The sequence below is a fragment of the Musca autumnalis genome, unplaced genomic scaffold (assembly GCF_047663935.1).
Source record: "Musca autumnalis isolate F117 unplaced genomic scaffold, ASM4766393v1 scaffold_1, whole genome shotgun sequence".
Lineage (NCBI taxonomy): Eukaryota > Metazoa > Arthropoda > Insecta > Diptera > Muscidae > Musca > Musca autumnalis.
Genome location: NW_027411644.1, coordinates 23509052 through 23525031, shown reverse-complemented (window position 1 = coordinate 23525031; position 15980 = coordinate 23509052). Strand labels below are relative to the sequence as shown.

The 15980-nt window shown below is 36.4% G+C and overlaps 1 protein-coding gene across 11 annotated transcripts in view; it reads left to right on the top strand.

The window, feature by feature from the left end:
* The window catches only part of Ssdp (Sequence-specific single-stranded DNA-binding protein), a 38883-nt gene that overhangs the window by 8386 nt on the left and 14517 nt on the right, over positions 1-15980 (top strand). Inside the window, exons 1-2 of one of the 11 annotated variants that reach the window (XM_073970169.1) lie at positions 10046-10581; positions 11800-11884. The exons of 1 other annotated variant lie outside the window; for it this stretch is intronic. The gene's annotated coding sequence lies outside the window, so the exon portion shown is untranslated. Of the gene's footprint in view, positions 1-10045; positions 11885-15980 lie in introns of those variants that run through there. 9 more of the 11 variants (XM_073970158.1, XM_073970198.1, XM_073970139.1 and 6 more) reach the window with 9 other exon arrangements.

Sequence of the window (15980 nt, the reverse complement as noted above, 5' to 3'; positions counted from 1 at the left end):
TACAACTCCGACGAAAGTGTCTGCGAAACAATTCAAACCTCTTCCACTTGTGTGTGTTGTCGAATTTCGACAAATGCACACACCAAAATTTGGTTGGTCTGCTTTACAGCAAAAACAACACACGTCGTGCCAGTGTCTTCAATTTGAAGCATTGTGGCGTTTTTTATTGGGATAGCGTTTGCAATTTTGTTTTTTTTTTTTCAAAATAGTCTGGCTTAATCCCATTGTTGTTGTTTTAATATTTTAAAACAACTATTTTATTAGTGGAAAAGATTTGGCATTGTTCGCCAAGGGGTAAGGCAGGGAATACTATAGTTTCGATCCACGCCACTGGATCTCTTCAGTTCCCTTGTTTCTTGTTTGTGGATATTCTCCACCGAAGTTATTTTTCAATAACTTCTTCAACAAGAAACGTTTTATACCCAAACATCTTGTTGAAGAAGTTATTGAAAAATAACTTCGGTGGAGAATATCCACAAACAAGAAACAAGGGAACTGAAGAGATCCAGTGGCGTGGATCGAAACTATAGTATTCCCTGCCTTACCCCTTGGCGAACAATGCCAAATCTTTTCCACTAATAAAATAGTTGTTTTAAAATATTAAAACAACAACAATGGGATTAAGCCAGACTATTTTGAAAAAAAAAAAAAACAAAATTGCAAACGCTATCCCAATAAAAAACGCCACAATGCTTCAAATTGAAGACACTGGCACGACGTGTGTTGTTTTTGCTGTAAAGCAGACCAACCAAATTTTGGTGTGTGCATTTGTCGAAATTCGACAACACACACAAGTGGAAGAGGTTTGAATTGTTTCGCAGACACTTTCGTCGGAGTTGTATGAGGTTGCCAAGGAAAAACTTCTCATTGAACTTTTTTCTTTGCTTACCTTTATACTTCGAGCTGACGATTGATGTTTGGGTATAAAACGTTTCTTGTTGAAGAAGTTATTGAAAAATAACTTCGGTGGAGAATATCCACAAACAAGAAACAAGGGAACTGAAGAGATCCAGTGGCGTGGATCGAAACTATAGTATTCCCTGCCTTACCCCTTGGCGAACAATGCCAAATCTTTTCCACTAATAAAATAGTTGTTTTAAAATATTAAAACAACAACAATGGGATTAAGCCAGACTATTTTGAAAAAAAAAACAAAATTGCAAACGCTATCCCAATAAAAAACGCCACAATGCTTCAAATTGAAGACACTGGCACGACGTGTGTTGTTTTTGCTCTAAAGCAGACCAACCAAATTTTGGTGTGTGCATTTGTCGAAATTCGACAACACACACAAGTGGAAGAGGTTTGAATTGTTTCGCAGACACTTTCGTCGGAGTTGTATGAGGTTGCCAAGGAAAAACTTCTCATTTAACTTTTTTCTTTGCTTACCTTTATACTTCGAGCTGACGATTGATGTTTGGGTATAAAACGTTTCTTGTTGAAGAAGTTATTGAAAAATAACTTCGGTGGAGAATATCCACAAACAAGAAACAAGGGAACTGAAGAGATCCAGTGGCGTGGATCGAAACTATAGTATTCCCTGCCTTACCCCTTGGCGAACAATGCCAAATCTTTTCCACTAATAAAATAGTTGTTTTAAAATATTAAAACAACAACAATGGGATTAAGCCAGACTATTTTGAAAAAAAAAAAAACAAAATTGCAAACGCTATCCCAATAAAAAACGCCACAATGCTTCAAATTGAAGACACTGGCACGACGTGTGTTGTTTTTGCTGTAAAGCAGACCAACCAAATTTTGGTGTGTGCATTTGTCGAAATTCGACAACACACACAAGTGGAAGAGGTTTGAATTGTTTCGCAGACACTTTCGTCGGAGTTGTATGAGGTTGCCAGGGAAAAACTTCTCATTGAACTTTTTTCTTTGCTTACCTTTATACTTCGAGCTGACGATTGATGTTTGGGTATAAAACGTTTCTTGTTGAAGAAGTTATTGAAAAATAACTTCGGTGGAGAATATCCACAAACAAGAAACAAGGGAACTGAAGAGATCCAGTGGCGTGGATCGAAACTATAGTATTCCCTGCCTTACCCCTTGGCGAACAATGCCAAATCTTTTCCACTAATAAAATAGTTGTTTTAAAATATTAAAACAACAACAATGGGATTAAGCCAGACTATTTTGAAAAAAAAAAAAACAAAATGACAAAATTTTATACTAAATTATGTTCAAAATTTTCTATACTACAATAAAATTACAAAAAAGTCACATTTGATAGGTTTATGAGTCCGAAACAGAGGAAATATGGTAAAGATAATTCAAAATTCTACCTTTCCAATCCAAAAATTGGTATTTTATCTCAGGAAAGTGAATGCAAATCGATGGGTTCCACCCAGTTTCGTTGGCTGTGAACATCTACAGGTCCAAAAAATAAAGAAAACCCCACCGCCGAACGCTTCATGTCAACATCAAGGGCTTTGATTTAGAAGATATCGCATGACATGGAAAGCACAGAAACAAAGGCGCTCTTTTTTGTGTAATAACGGATCAGAAATATTTTTTCGGTACTTATACTATGAGTAAAAGATGTGTGAACATCATAACCATCAAAATAAACATTTTCCTTTCGAAAAAATAACGCCTGCCTTCCCCTATCGCTAAGCTGTTTCGTCACATCAAATGTCTTAGAACCTTTTGGAATTCCAAGGACTTGATGGTGACATGAAGCGTTCGGCGGAGGAATTTTCTTTATTTTTTGGACCTGTAGATGTCCAAAGCCTATGAAACTGGGTGGAACCCATCGATTTGCATTCACTTTCCTGAGATAAAATATCAATTTTTGGATTGGAAACGTAGAATTTTGAATTATCTTTACCATATTTCCTCTGTTTCGGACTCATAAACCTATCAAATGTGACTTTTTTGTAATTTTATTGTAGTATAGAAAATTTTGAACATAATTTAGTATAAAATTTTGTCTTTATAAATTGTTTTTACCGATTTCTTCATAAAAATATTTTTTGGAGCTCTAAGCATCGATTTTCATCAAATTTCAAGACCCTAATGGAAATTTTTGCACAATATTTGATAGCAATTAACACTCACGGCATTTATTTATAATTATAAATAGTTTTTTGTTAAAGTTTACCACATCTAACAAAGGATTTGTGTAAATTCTTAGGGTGGTTCTATCCTGGTGAACCATTAAAACATGCTAATATTTTGACATTTTTTAATAAAGCGAGTGAAAAGTACCGTTATGACGCATATGTGAAACATGTTAGGTATTGAAAATATCGGCTACTATATACTCTACATGTCCACAAAATTATAATTTACAATTCCTCTCCATTCGTCTGATATAACGGTATTTGTAGACAAATATTGGTTGGTTCTATTCAGATGAACCGGAGTGTATGTGTTAGTAAATCAGAGTTGTATTTGAAGACAAACTGTCTGGTGTAAACGCCTAGTTATACATAATGTTCTCCCACTCCAGCTCAGATTTCGAAATTTACTCCAAAACTATATTCCGTCTCGTGAATTACCGCAATGTTCGCAACTTTATTTTGTATTTCTTTATTTTTTAAACAAATTCTTAGACTCCCTTTTTATTGGTCTGTTCCCTTACTTTTAAAAATGGTAACAGTGGCAAAAAATGGTAAAAGTGGTGAATTGCTCTCATATAAATTGTGTGCTTTTTAAAGTAAAGGAACGCTTTACAGGTTAAAAATGGTATGAAATGGTAACCTCAGGTACGTAAAGGAACAGAGCATATATTTGGAAAATACTGCGACGTCAAAGATGTCAATATTATAAGATAGGAAAAGTCAATTGTGAAAAATTAGCTGTAGAGGGAGTTAACCTCTGTTGCTACGGTATCATAGCAGCATTCTGTTAAACGAAAACTGTTACTCATTGGAATATTGACAAGAAAAACATTAAAACTCAAGTTTGACGGCATTCGCTTTTGATTTTTTCATTGAATGAACAATAAAAAAGAAAAGAAATAAATTTCCGCCACAAAACACGACTTTAATGTTTTCTGCCGCGAGAAATGGGAATCAAAAACGATTGGCATTGCTGTTATCAATTCCACTGAGTTGTGTAGCCATCTGTAACCAAAATGTGGAACTATTAGCATATGTTTTTGGAAAATGCACTTCTTCTAGTCTTTACTACTATACGTCTTTGGCGACGTCTTTTGTAGGGATCAACAAATTGGCTTGTGCCTGTAGGGATCTTTAATGGGTACTTTACACGGTATGTTTTTTACATATGAGTTGTCACTTTGCATATACATTTTGTATGGGAGAAGTGACAACTCATATGTAAAAAATATACCGTGTAAAGTACCCATAAGCGAGTGCTTCTTAAATGTATTCGAACAGAGTGAATTTTTCATAACTCCGTGTGGACCGCATCGAAGGATGTTGTGAAATCATAAGTCCACATGCACAACTTCCAAATATTTTTGCTGGGTTAGACCAGAGGTGAAGAAGGAGAGCATTTGTATGAAAATCGTAATTTAAATTAAAGGCACTCGCTCTCCTTGTTCATGTCTGGTTTAGACTGAAAACTGTCGATCTTTCCGAAAAATATCAAATGGCGCCTGGCAACACGCAGAGAAGAATTTTGTTGAGTATTATTTATGCAACTTTATACAATTTTTTCCACACTAGAGTGATTTCATAGAAAAAAATCATGAAATTATGCGTCTCTATATCGAGTTCCATACTAAAGTAATATCATGAAATTGCTGTAGTGGGGAACTCGATCTATGTGGACCGGGACCAATGAATTTATGAGCTCCACTGTCATGTGTAATCGCGGTGTAAGACCATTTAACAAAAATTTGTCGAGGACAAAACAAATATTTTTTGGCTCTGTGTATATATATTTATTCCTTTTAACTCCTATAAGGAGCATAGGGCCAGAACAAAATTATGAAATCTATTTCTATCTAATGCTAATAATTTGATTTCACTCCATGTACCGCTTCTTTCAACATCTTTTTCAATTTGTCGCCTCCAGGTGTGTGCTGGGCGTCCTCTTCTCCGACTTCCCTGTGGATTCCATTCAATGGCTTGTCTTGTTATATCACCAGCATCCTTCCGCAGTGTATGCCCTATCCACTTCTATTTCCGTTCCATTATATTTATATAGATTGGCGTTTGACTCGTTAGCTCCCATAGCCTGTTGTTTGGTATTGTGTTGGGCCAGTAAATTCTTAGCAAGCGTCTTAGGCAGCGATTGCTGAAGCTTTGTAGTCGCTGTATGAGCTGAGGCGCCGCGTTCCATGTTTCACAACCGTACAAAAGAACTGAAGTTACGTTTGAGTTGTAAATACGTATCTTGGTTTGAATGGAAAGACATGTTGATGTCCAAATGTTCTTCAGTTGTCCAAAAGCTTGCTGTGCCTTTTTTATACGGTTCTCGATATCATCAGCGCTCCACCCGTGTTTGTAATAGTGCTACCTAGATATATAAAAGATTGCACATTTTCCAGCGGTTTTCCGTTTAGAAGAAATGGACGATTGTTCGTTGTATTTAGTCGCATTGCTTTTGTTTTTTCAATGTTTATATGAAGTCCGGCATTGGCGGCAATTGTAGCTATTGATTTGAGTTTGCGAGCCATATCATCATATGTGTGTAGACAGATATCGTCAGCATAGTCAAGATCTTGCAGGAATCCATGTAGTCCCCAGCTAATCCCCCTTTGGCTTTGGAGTGCTTGGTTCATAACAACATCTAGGACTATGTTGAATAGTGTTGGGGATAATATGCAGCCTTGCCTTACTCCTACTTTGATGAAAACCTTATCACTAAGAACTCCTTCATGCAATATGCGGCAGTTTGCTCCGTTGTACAGGTGTCTAACAAGTTCTATGATTTTCTCGGGAAAACCTTTGCACCGCATTGCAGCCCATATTGCCTGGTGGCGTAATTTGTCAAACGCTTTCTGAAAGTCGATGAAAATTAGGTATAACGGCGACCGATATTCGACACTTTGTTCAACTATTATGCGAAGACTATTGATATGATCAACGCACGATTTGTAGGGGCGGAAGCCAGCTTGTTCTGCTCGACACAGCTCAGGGTATGCTAGGTTGATTCGTTTGTTTATTATATAGGTTATAACTTTATTGATGGTGCATAATATTGTTATACCTCTCCAGTTTGAGCATCTTGACAAATCACCCTTTTTTTGGCAACTTTACTATTACACCTTCTTTAATTTCATCGTCTAAAGTACCATTTTCCCAGAAGTTTGTAATTATAGGTTATAGGAGCTTTACGCTCACTAAAGGGTCAACTTTTATCAACTCTGCAGCTATATTATCAACGCCAGCTGTCTTGTTATTTTTTAAAGCTGTTATAGCTTCAGCTATCTCACTTATGGAGGGAAAGTCGGTTTCCATATTTGGGTTTTCAACGTGTGTATGGCAGTTACATTGAAACTCGACATCATTATCCGCTCCGTTTGATAGCAATTCTGTGTAAAAGTTCTTCCATACCGCAATTTGCCTGCTTTTTGCCGTGATCAGTGTACCATCGTCATCCCTGATAGGCTTAACAGATGTGAATGGTCGATTTGACAAAAGCTTTGTGGCTTTATATAAGTCACGGCTACGATTCGTTTCACTTGCTCGCTGGGCTTCTGTTGCAATAAGATCGATGCATTTCCGTTTATCTGTGCGGGCACTTCTCTTTACCTCGCGGTTCAATCTATTGTATTGGTTACTTTTTTCCATCCTAGCATTCCTCGTTTTTGCAGCATTTATCGCTTCTTTAGCAAGTTTCCTGTTTTGTATTATGTCCCAAGTTTCATCGGAAATCCATGGCTTTCTTTTACTATGGGCGTATCCAATGTTGTTCTTGGCTGATGATAGATATATTTCTCTGACAGTACTCCGCTTCGTTGTTCAACGGGGATGTTGCTGAGGGCTTCTCTTAAAGGGTTTGCAAAGGCTGTAGAAACCTCCCTAATTTTTAGACGATCTATATCGAACTTCCGTGAACACTTGGCTTCTTTCTTTATAGCAGCTATTTTTAATCGGACGGTTGCAATAAGAAGGTGGTGATAACTTCCTACATCCGCTCCCCTTTTGGTTCGTACGTCGAGTATTGAGCCTCTCCATTTCCTGCTTATCAAGATATGATCAATTTGGTTTTCCGTGCGGTGGTCCGGAGATGTCCATGTTGCTTTATGTATTCTTTTATGTGGATATAGCGTGCCTCCAATCAGAAGATTGTGCGTCGAACCAGTTTCGGTAAGAAGTTTGCCATTCTCAGTCAGACGTCCAATTCCGTGGGTGCCCATTACATTTTGGAGATTGGTGTTGTCCCTGCTCACTTGGGCATTAAAATCTCCCATAAGCATGACTATGTCACCCCCGCGTACATTTGTCAATACAGAATTTAAGCTGTTGTAAAATTCTTCTTTAGCTGCGAGTTCAGCCGCTTCTGTGGGCGCAAAGCATTGTATTATAGTCAAGTTTCTGGCCTTCGTCCTGAACCGTGCTTCTATAATGCGATCTGTGTGAGGTTTCCAGTCTAACATCGCTTTTTGTGCATAGTTCGATAGTAAGAGGCCAACACCGCCGGCTCTAGGTTGATTTTTAGGTCTCCCAGAGAATAAAAGGAAATATTTGTTGTTTGTTCAGAACTCTCCTACCTCTGGCAACCGTGTTTCTGCTAGGCCCAAAATATCTATATTGTATTGTGAACATTCCTTACACACCTGATATAGTTTTGATGTTTCCAAAAGCCATGCCAAAAGTCGTCATCTGATTTATCAATTGATTTCTATTTCTTGTTGTGGTTTCATTAATCATAGTTGTTTAAGATGAGCAGCAGATTAGGCTACCGCATCCGATTCTGTTGCCAGGGCTGCTGGCTAGAGCATACAGACATGCTATGTGTGCAGTGACTTACTGCCGCTACCGCCGTTGACCGTTATTGGTTGCTCCGTGTGTATTGTGTTAAAATTTGACAAATCAGAAGAACAAGGAAATAGAAAAATTAAAATAGTTCATTATATTGCCCTGTTTTTGTTCGTTCGTCTATATTTGTAATAATTTGGGCATCCATAGCTCAGCCCCTAGACGACATACAGATCTAATTCTTCGTAGACACCTTCTATATATAGTTAAGAATTCCTCATTAAAAATCAGCGTTCCACATTTGTGCTAAGGCGAGTACATCGATCTACAAAATTTGGCAATTCGTGTGAGAACATAAAAGTTTTTTACGAAAACAGGGGGTTAAATAGACATAATTGGTCTGTTCCTTTACTTCTGAAAATGGTAAAACCGGCAAAAGTAGTAAAAGTTGAAAACTGCTCCCATATGAATTGTACGGTGTCTGAAGTAAAGGAACGCTTTTCGAGTAAAAAGTTGTAAAACTTGAAGATTCTTGAACGTAAAGGAACAGAGCTAATATCATGGCAGAACTACCATGGCAGAACCACCAGCTGATCGAATATGAAAAGTCAAATCCCTTTATAAAAAAATTATTTTTATTGTAATTTCCCTAACAACATAAAGTTTTGACATAACATATTCAAAATTTTACGATGCCACCACCTGGGTAATTGTGCCATGCATAATATTTAACAACCCATTAAAAAATGGGGATAATTTCCATTTGAAATGGCAACCCTATGTCAATTACGAATGTTGATGTAATATCATGTTCATACCAGCATTTGAATCACGTCGTTCGTTCTCATAATTACGTACACGAATTAACCCGTTCATACGACATGGTACATAATTCATAGCAACATGATTCATATTTTCTTGGTTTTTGTTTACTGATTTTAAAGAAAGTTTCAACCAAAATACGGGCAAAATTATTTTATATGAACTGAAAAAATATTTATCCTTCTTTCAGATATCTATTTAATATTAAATTCTATTATTTTCATTCATGTTTTCCATTTTTTCTCACAATTTTGGTGTTTTCAGTATATTTCCATATTTTTCTATTTCAATAATTAACGAGAGAGAGAGACCTGCCAACATATCTTTTTGGTATACAGACATTCCGGCAGGCATTTGATTTTTGTTTCTAAATTTGTACGCGAATTTGAAACGATGGACAAGAAATGCAACTGCAATGGAAGAGAAGACAAAATTTGCTATGATTTGAATGTATACTAGTCGTTAAACTGTTTACTTTTCATTCATATTTTGCAGTTTTTCTAAAAAGTTTTGGATTTTTATTACATTTTTATTTTTTTATTTTTCCTGTCATAATTAATTTATTTCGATAAATTCTCTCATTTGTTAGAGATGGGACATATTTAATCGTCGTTCTGAGAGTAATTTAAATTGAACAATGTACAAAAATCGTTGTTCGTTCTCAAAATTTTGTATGGGGAATGAAGTAATTGAATCGTAATTTGGGGTCGAACAACGAATAGAGAGCGAATTACCGCTAGTCTGAACATGGCATAAAAAGGTGATCATGGTACAAATACACAGGTAGCCGCATCGGCAATTGTTGGCAACATAAGATGTCAAGATTTGACATCAATTCAATGCAATTGACACATTAGGTATGTTCCAGAACTGCAAGAATCTACTAATTTTTACTATTTTTTCAGATAACATAAAAGAAAAAATGCTATCGTAGTAAAAAATAGTAGCTTATTGCAGGTTCTGGAACAGAGCAATTATGTTACCATCAGCTGGCATGATAATGCTACCTGTATTATTGTACCATGAAGGTGATATACAAAATATAAAGATCCCAATTGGAATTTTTTGCAATACCATTTTTGTCAATTGATTTTGGAAGATAACTGAAGGCCATTTTGCCATCTAACCGGTAGAAAATCGAATCACCAGGACCGGGATTTTCATAATCCAGTGGGTTTGCATTGTCAAATTCATTGCGTATACGTCAAATAAATCTCTAATGTAAACATGGCTTTATTTTCCTTGCAAATTTCCTTTATGTCAACAACAAAATTTCCAATTGGATCTCCTCAAAAAATTCGATTGCGAAAATAAAAAGAGACAACTATATACCGCGCAGCTAATGTAAATTACAATTTATCAAAACAATAATGCGTGTGAGTGACAGAGTCTGCCCCAAGAATCGCAAAGTCGTTGACGGTTTGTATCGTCGTCGTCGGTCGTTTATGAGTATTAGTTTGTCTCCATACGTTGTCGACCATAAGCTAAACGTGAGACGCACTTGTAGCGAAAAATTTACAGCAAATAAATGTCGGATATTCTCTCGAATAATCAAAAAAAAAGCAAAGAAATTAAATCTAGCAAAAATTGTTTAAACAAAATCGTGTGTTAAAAGCCGTATGGCACGCAAATTGTTGCAAATACCATACAGTGATGTATAGATACAAAGCAACATAAAAAAATACCCGAAATTAATAAAAATGATCAATGGAAACATGTAAAAATGCAATTGGATCTGAAAAATATCGATGAAAATTTCACATTGAAGCAAGAAAAAAATTTTAATGTGATTTATAGAGAAGAAGACGACGAAGAAGAAAAGAAGAATAAAAAAATATCAGTGGTGGTGAAGGCGAACCAAAAAACAAATACACAACAAAAACATCAGTGTTGAGAAATTGACGAATCAACTGTGAGTGTCGTGTATTGTCATCATTTCTACTCTCCTCTCAACGTCGTCACAAATTTGAGTACCCCCGCGTGCCCAGCAACACAACTGAGTGTTATTAGCCGTTGTTTGTTTGTGTGTGTTTTTATCGGTCGGTTTGTTTTATTAGCGGAGGGGGAAGAAAAGTGAGAGAGCAAGAGAGTGCAAACGCAAAAATAAGAACAAGCACACACACGAAAAACACAAAGTGAGAAAAAGAAGGCACAAACAGACACACACGCTACAAACCACAGCAACAACAACATTGGAAAAAGATTATTGTGTGTAAAATCTCTCCTTCGGTACGGGAGGAGGAATAAAGAACTGTTGTTGTTTGTTTTTTTTTTGTTGGTTCAAAAAGGTAGATATTATCAGCAGCAGAGGCAAGCAATAGAAAAAGGGGGAGGGAGAAAACACCACCGCCAACTAGAACAATAATAATAACATTTTGTTGTGCGTTGTGTTCTATGAGAGCCAGCCAGGCAGGCAAAAAGCCAGTTAGAGGAGTTATTGTTAAGAGAGTAGTACAAGGAAGACACAGAAGAGAGTGCGTACCATAAAACAGATAAATTAAATTGTTAAATGCAAGCAAAGCAATAGAAAAAGTGTCGTCCCCATTACTTTTTAACTAAACAAATAGAATTTGTATATTTTGTGAAATAGTAAAGCCAAAATATTCCGGAACTAACCAACAAACAAGTAAATAAAACCAAAACATAAAAGTGTGAGAATGGTGCAAAACTAAACTTCACTTCTCAAAGAAGAAAGAATACCAAACCACCAACAGAAAAGTCGTTCCATATTCGTTGAATGCAAAAAGAAAGAAATCGGCCAAGAAGTTTGCCGAAATTTCTAATTACTGTGCCTGTGATTGTTAAAGAAAACGAAAATTGAAACAAAAAACCAAAAGAATTATAAATTTCATCATTTACTCAAGTCATATCTCATATACATTATCCGTCTACCTGTCAGTCAATCAGACAGACAGAGTACACAAAGTGAAGTATATTTTGTGTTACGATTTCAACGTTCATTTTTTCTTCTTACTTGGAGAGTAAACAACAACGCTGCTCATCCAAAATAATACAACAAACATCAACCTGCCATTATCAGTTAGGAGGAGGCAAACAGCAGTACCGCCAATAATACCTCTATTTTCTTGTTGTTGTATTTACTTTTTTTTGTTTTCAATATTTCATTTAGCCATTATCGAACGGCGGCAACAGCAACAACAAACACCAACATCATATTCGGCAGCATATTCATTTATACGATAAATACGAACAAGGTTTGTTTACAACAACAACACACTACACTCATCATCTTTCATTATTTTAAATCAATAGTATAATCATCAAATCATGATTAACTTCATCATCATATTGATGTTGTTTTTATAAACTATTATTTGTCAATATCATACCTATTTGATAGTTGGTTGAGTTGCCACCTGTTAGGTAGTCTCTGCTGTTGACTGTCAAATTGAAGTTGTGATGGAGTGATGAATGGATTTATCGCAGGTAGCTAGAATCTAACTGCTAGATGTTTTGTTTGAACTTGAGGATAATGATGAAAAAGGGTTTGGGTTTAATGTTGTTAAAGGGCACATCTCGGTTCCGGTTAACAGCTTAGATAACGTTTAGGACCGCCTTAAAATTTGTATTATGATCACAACGGGGAAGTCCCTACTTCTAGATTTTGTGCTTGACATTTTATTCTAAGATGGACAATATGGGTATCGTTTGAAAGCTTATGGAGAGTACTTGCAAATAAATGTCTGCTGTGAAAATCCCTGGCTTAATTGTCGTTTAGGGGCACCTCTCAGATCGGTCTGAAATTTTTACAGTAGATAGCCCTTGGGAGCCAGCACACAACAATATATATTTTTCGGAGGGAAGTTCATACTTCCCGTGATATGGGTCTTGCCATTTTACAATTCTAACGTGGGCAATATGGGTATCGTTTTAAAGCGGGGTACATACTGACAATCAACGTACTTTTAGGCAAATTTTCCGTCAATTAAATGCATTTGTTTAGCCAAAAATATTTGAAATACAATAGGTATGTAAAGTATTATTCAAAGATTAGCGGTCATTATTATGTGTTCTTTTACTATCTGATGGATTTGAAAAAGCAAAATAAACCAATTTGGAGACATTAAAAATATAATTATTACATTCAAAGTTAATGCCAATAAGCTCCTTCTTGAAATTCAATCATCAATTATAACTTTAAGTTAACCGGAACGCTATAAATCTGTTCGGTAAATCCAAACTATAACAAAAAAGACTTATAATAATGGGGATAGGAAAATAATTATTCAACTATACTTTGGTATTAATGAAATAGATCCGATTACTGTCGGTTTGTTGGTCACGCTTTAAGCGGGGTCCACACTATCAGTTTTGACTGTCGATTTTTCGGAAATATCGACAAATGTCAAACTGTCCAGCAACCACGAAATATTTTGTGGTTGCCTGATGACTGACAAAAATGAAATGCCACACTGGCAAAACTGACAATCAAAACTGATCGTGTGTACCCCACTTTAAATTTTTGGAGAGTACTTTTGTGCACGTGACATAGTTTTACACCTGATTATAGGAGAATGTCTTAAATTCCAGGTCGATGCCGGCTACTTAGGAATACATGGCGGCATTTGAACGAGTCTTTAGAAAGAGTCCCACATTGCATAGGTTTTTAGTAATAATGGTTTTATAAGCAAAAAAGTCAAGACCCATATCTCGAAAAGTATGGACTTCCCCCGGAGCTATATATCGTTGCGATCAGGGCCCAAGGGCTACCTATGGCGAAAATTAAGCCCGATCCGAGAGGTGGCCTTAAACAACCTAATGGTGTTAAAGTACGAAATTTCCTAAATTTCAAGGCTCATATATGTATATATCGTTGTGAGGTGTCTCTAAACGATACTTTTTCCAAATTCTTAAATGCCCAGCCGAAGGCCGGCATGTCCCATGTGTTGCATCCCCCGGCTTACGTCCCTGCTAATCAGAGAACTTTCGGTCCATTGTGATAGGATTGGTGTCTAGTGTCTAATACTAATTAAGGCCAACCCTCGGGTTGAGGTTTTTTTTTATCATAGATACCAAGTTATTGTCATGATGATTACAATAATGTATTGTTTTCCACGGGGAAGTCCATACTTTATGAGAGACAATTGCCATAAGGAAAATTGCGTAATGTATATATGGACAAATTGTACAAAATACTGAAAAAAGAGTTCAAGACTGCAGCAATCCATTTGAAAATAATAAAGCCGTGGAACCAGCTGAAATTTTTAAGAGCAGAGGCTATAAGTCCCTGCTTTAATAGTCAAATTCTATGTTCTGCAGAAAAAAACTAGCAGATTTTTACGATATATCTTTCATGAAAATATATTTCGATTTTTTCCGGGAAGTCCTTAAGGTTTTATGAGATTCCATCACATATTCAATTATAAAGCCACCAATATTTTATGAGAAAACAATCCATCTTTGTATTCAACGATTTTTTTAGAACGTCCTGAGATATTTTATGGAAAGCGCCTTTAATTTAAATTACAATTCCACAGACAAATGCTCTCGCCATGTTCATAGTTGTCTAAAGGCCTTCTTCTATGTAGGGATGTCGAACGGGATAGGTTTTCAAAAATCCCGGTATTCGGGATTTCGAAATGCCTTATCCCGGGTTTTCGGCATTTTTCGGGGCAATTTCGGGAATGCGGGATTTGTTGGGACTTACCGCTATAGGAGTATTTTGTAAAGTAAAAATTCAATTTTTATTGTAAATGAAATAAATTCATTCAATTATAATAGGAAATAGTATTTGAATTAAGAAAATAAAGTAATAATATGAAAAATAAAGCTGTAGTTAACGAACTTTGAGAAATTACTCCCTTAACAAAAAAGCTTATTCGTAGTATGTTTTTTTATTACACTAATCCCTTTGTTTTATTGAATTACCCGTGTTAGTACCCATTTTCACTGTGCGTCGTTAGATTTCCGATGTTCCTTGTAGAAACTTTGTTTCGTTTCACTTTGAGTGACAGTTTTTTGGAACCTATTGACGACACGAAAGGAGTTTTAGTGGTATAACTCGGATAGCTTCCGTATGGTATTTCCAATGACCTGCATTAGTGGATGTCTTAGATACGAATGACTTTGAAGTATTTATTAGAGCGTTTTCCTTTTCTTTCTTTTCAAAAGTACAATTTTCATTCAAACGTCAACTATTTTTTTAAGAAATCATCTTTGACGTCCTTTTTTGTGGAACATGTTCTAAATATATTTAAAATTATTCCCTTCGTGGTGTAATTGATCAATTATATTTTTAACATTTAACAGATGATTTTTTTTCTCAAATTGTGAATTAAACGCCATAAATAAGTGACTTCGAAAATTCCGGGACCGGGTTTTCGGGATCGCCATCCCTACTTCCATGAGAAAACCATCTGATATTTCACGAGACCGTCAGAAAACCTTCAATAAGGTCTTCTATGAAAAATGCTCAGACCTTTTGAAAATACTCAGATCTTCTTTTGTAAGACATCCGATTTTCTGTCAGAAGAGTATCAGATCGTCAACTAGAAGTCTGTAGTGAGATTCTCAAATAAAATTAAGTTGTCGCTAAGGCTTACAGATAGCAACTTTATTGGTAATTTTCATTCATCATTTTGCGGATTTGAGATAAATATCTGGTCAATGGTGGATTTTTCAGGGTTTGAAGATCTTGTGTCAGTTAGAGGCATTTTACAAAGCCAGATGAGCTTTGCGGAGATACCAAATTCAGACATTGCATGGAATACCTTTGATCGGAGGGGACTGTCGAATGCTGCTTTATAATAGACAAAAAGGTGGTAGGTGTCGATCTGCATCTCTTGGGTCTTCTCTAGGATTTGCCCCAGGGTAAATATCTGGTCAATGGTGGACATGTCAGGTCTAAAGCCGCATTGGTATGGTCCAATTATTTCGTTGACCATGGGCTTTAGTCGTTCGCACAATATCCCTGACACTATCTTATAGGCAATAGGGAGAAGACTTATGCCCCTATAGTTGGAGCATACAGTCTTATCTCCTTTCTTGTGGACGGGACATAGGATGCTCAGGTTCCAATCGTCGGGTACGCGTTCTTCCTGCCAGATGGTGCTAACTAGCTGATGCATACACCTTATCAGCACGTCGCCTCCGGTTTTAACAGCTCGACTGGTAAGCCATCGGCTCCTGCTGCTTTATTATTCTTCAGTCGGTTGATTGCTGTTTTTACCTCATCTTGGCCAGGCGGAATACATTCTAACATCGTCTTCGCTACTATTGGATACCAGAAGAATGGAGAAATGTTTCTTCTTTGGTAGAATTTTCGGACTTCATTTTCACACTCCCGCTTTT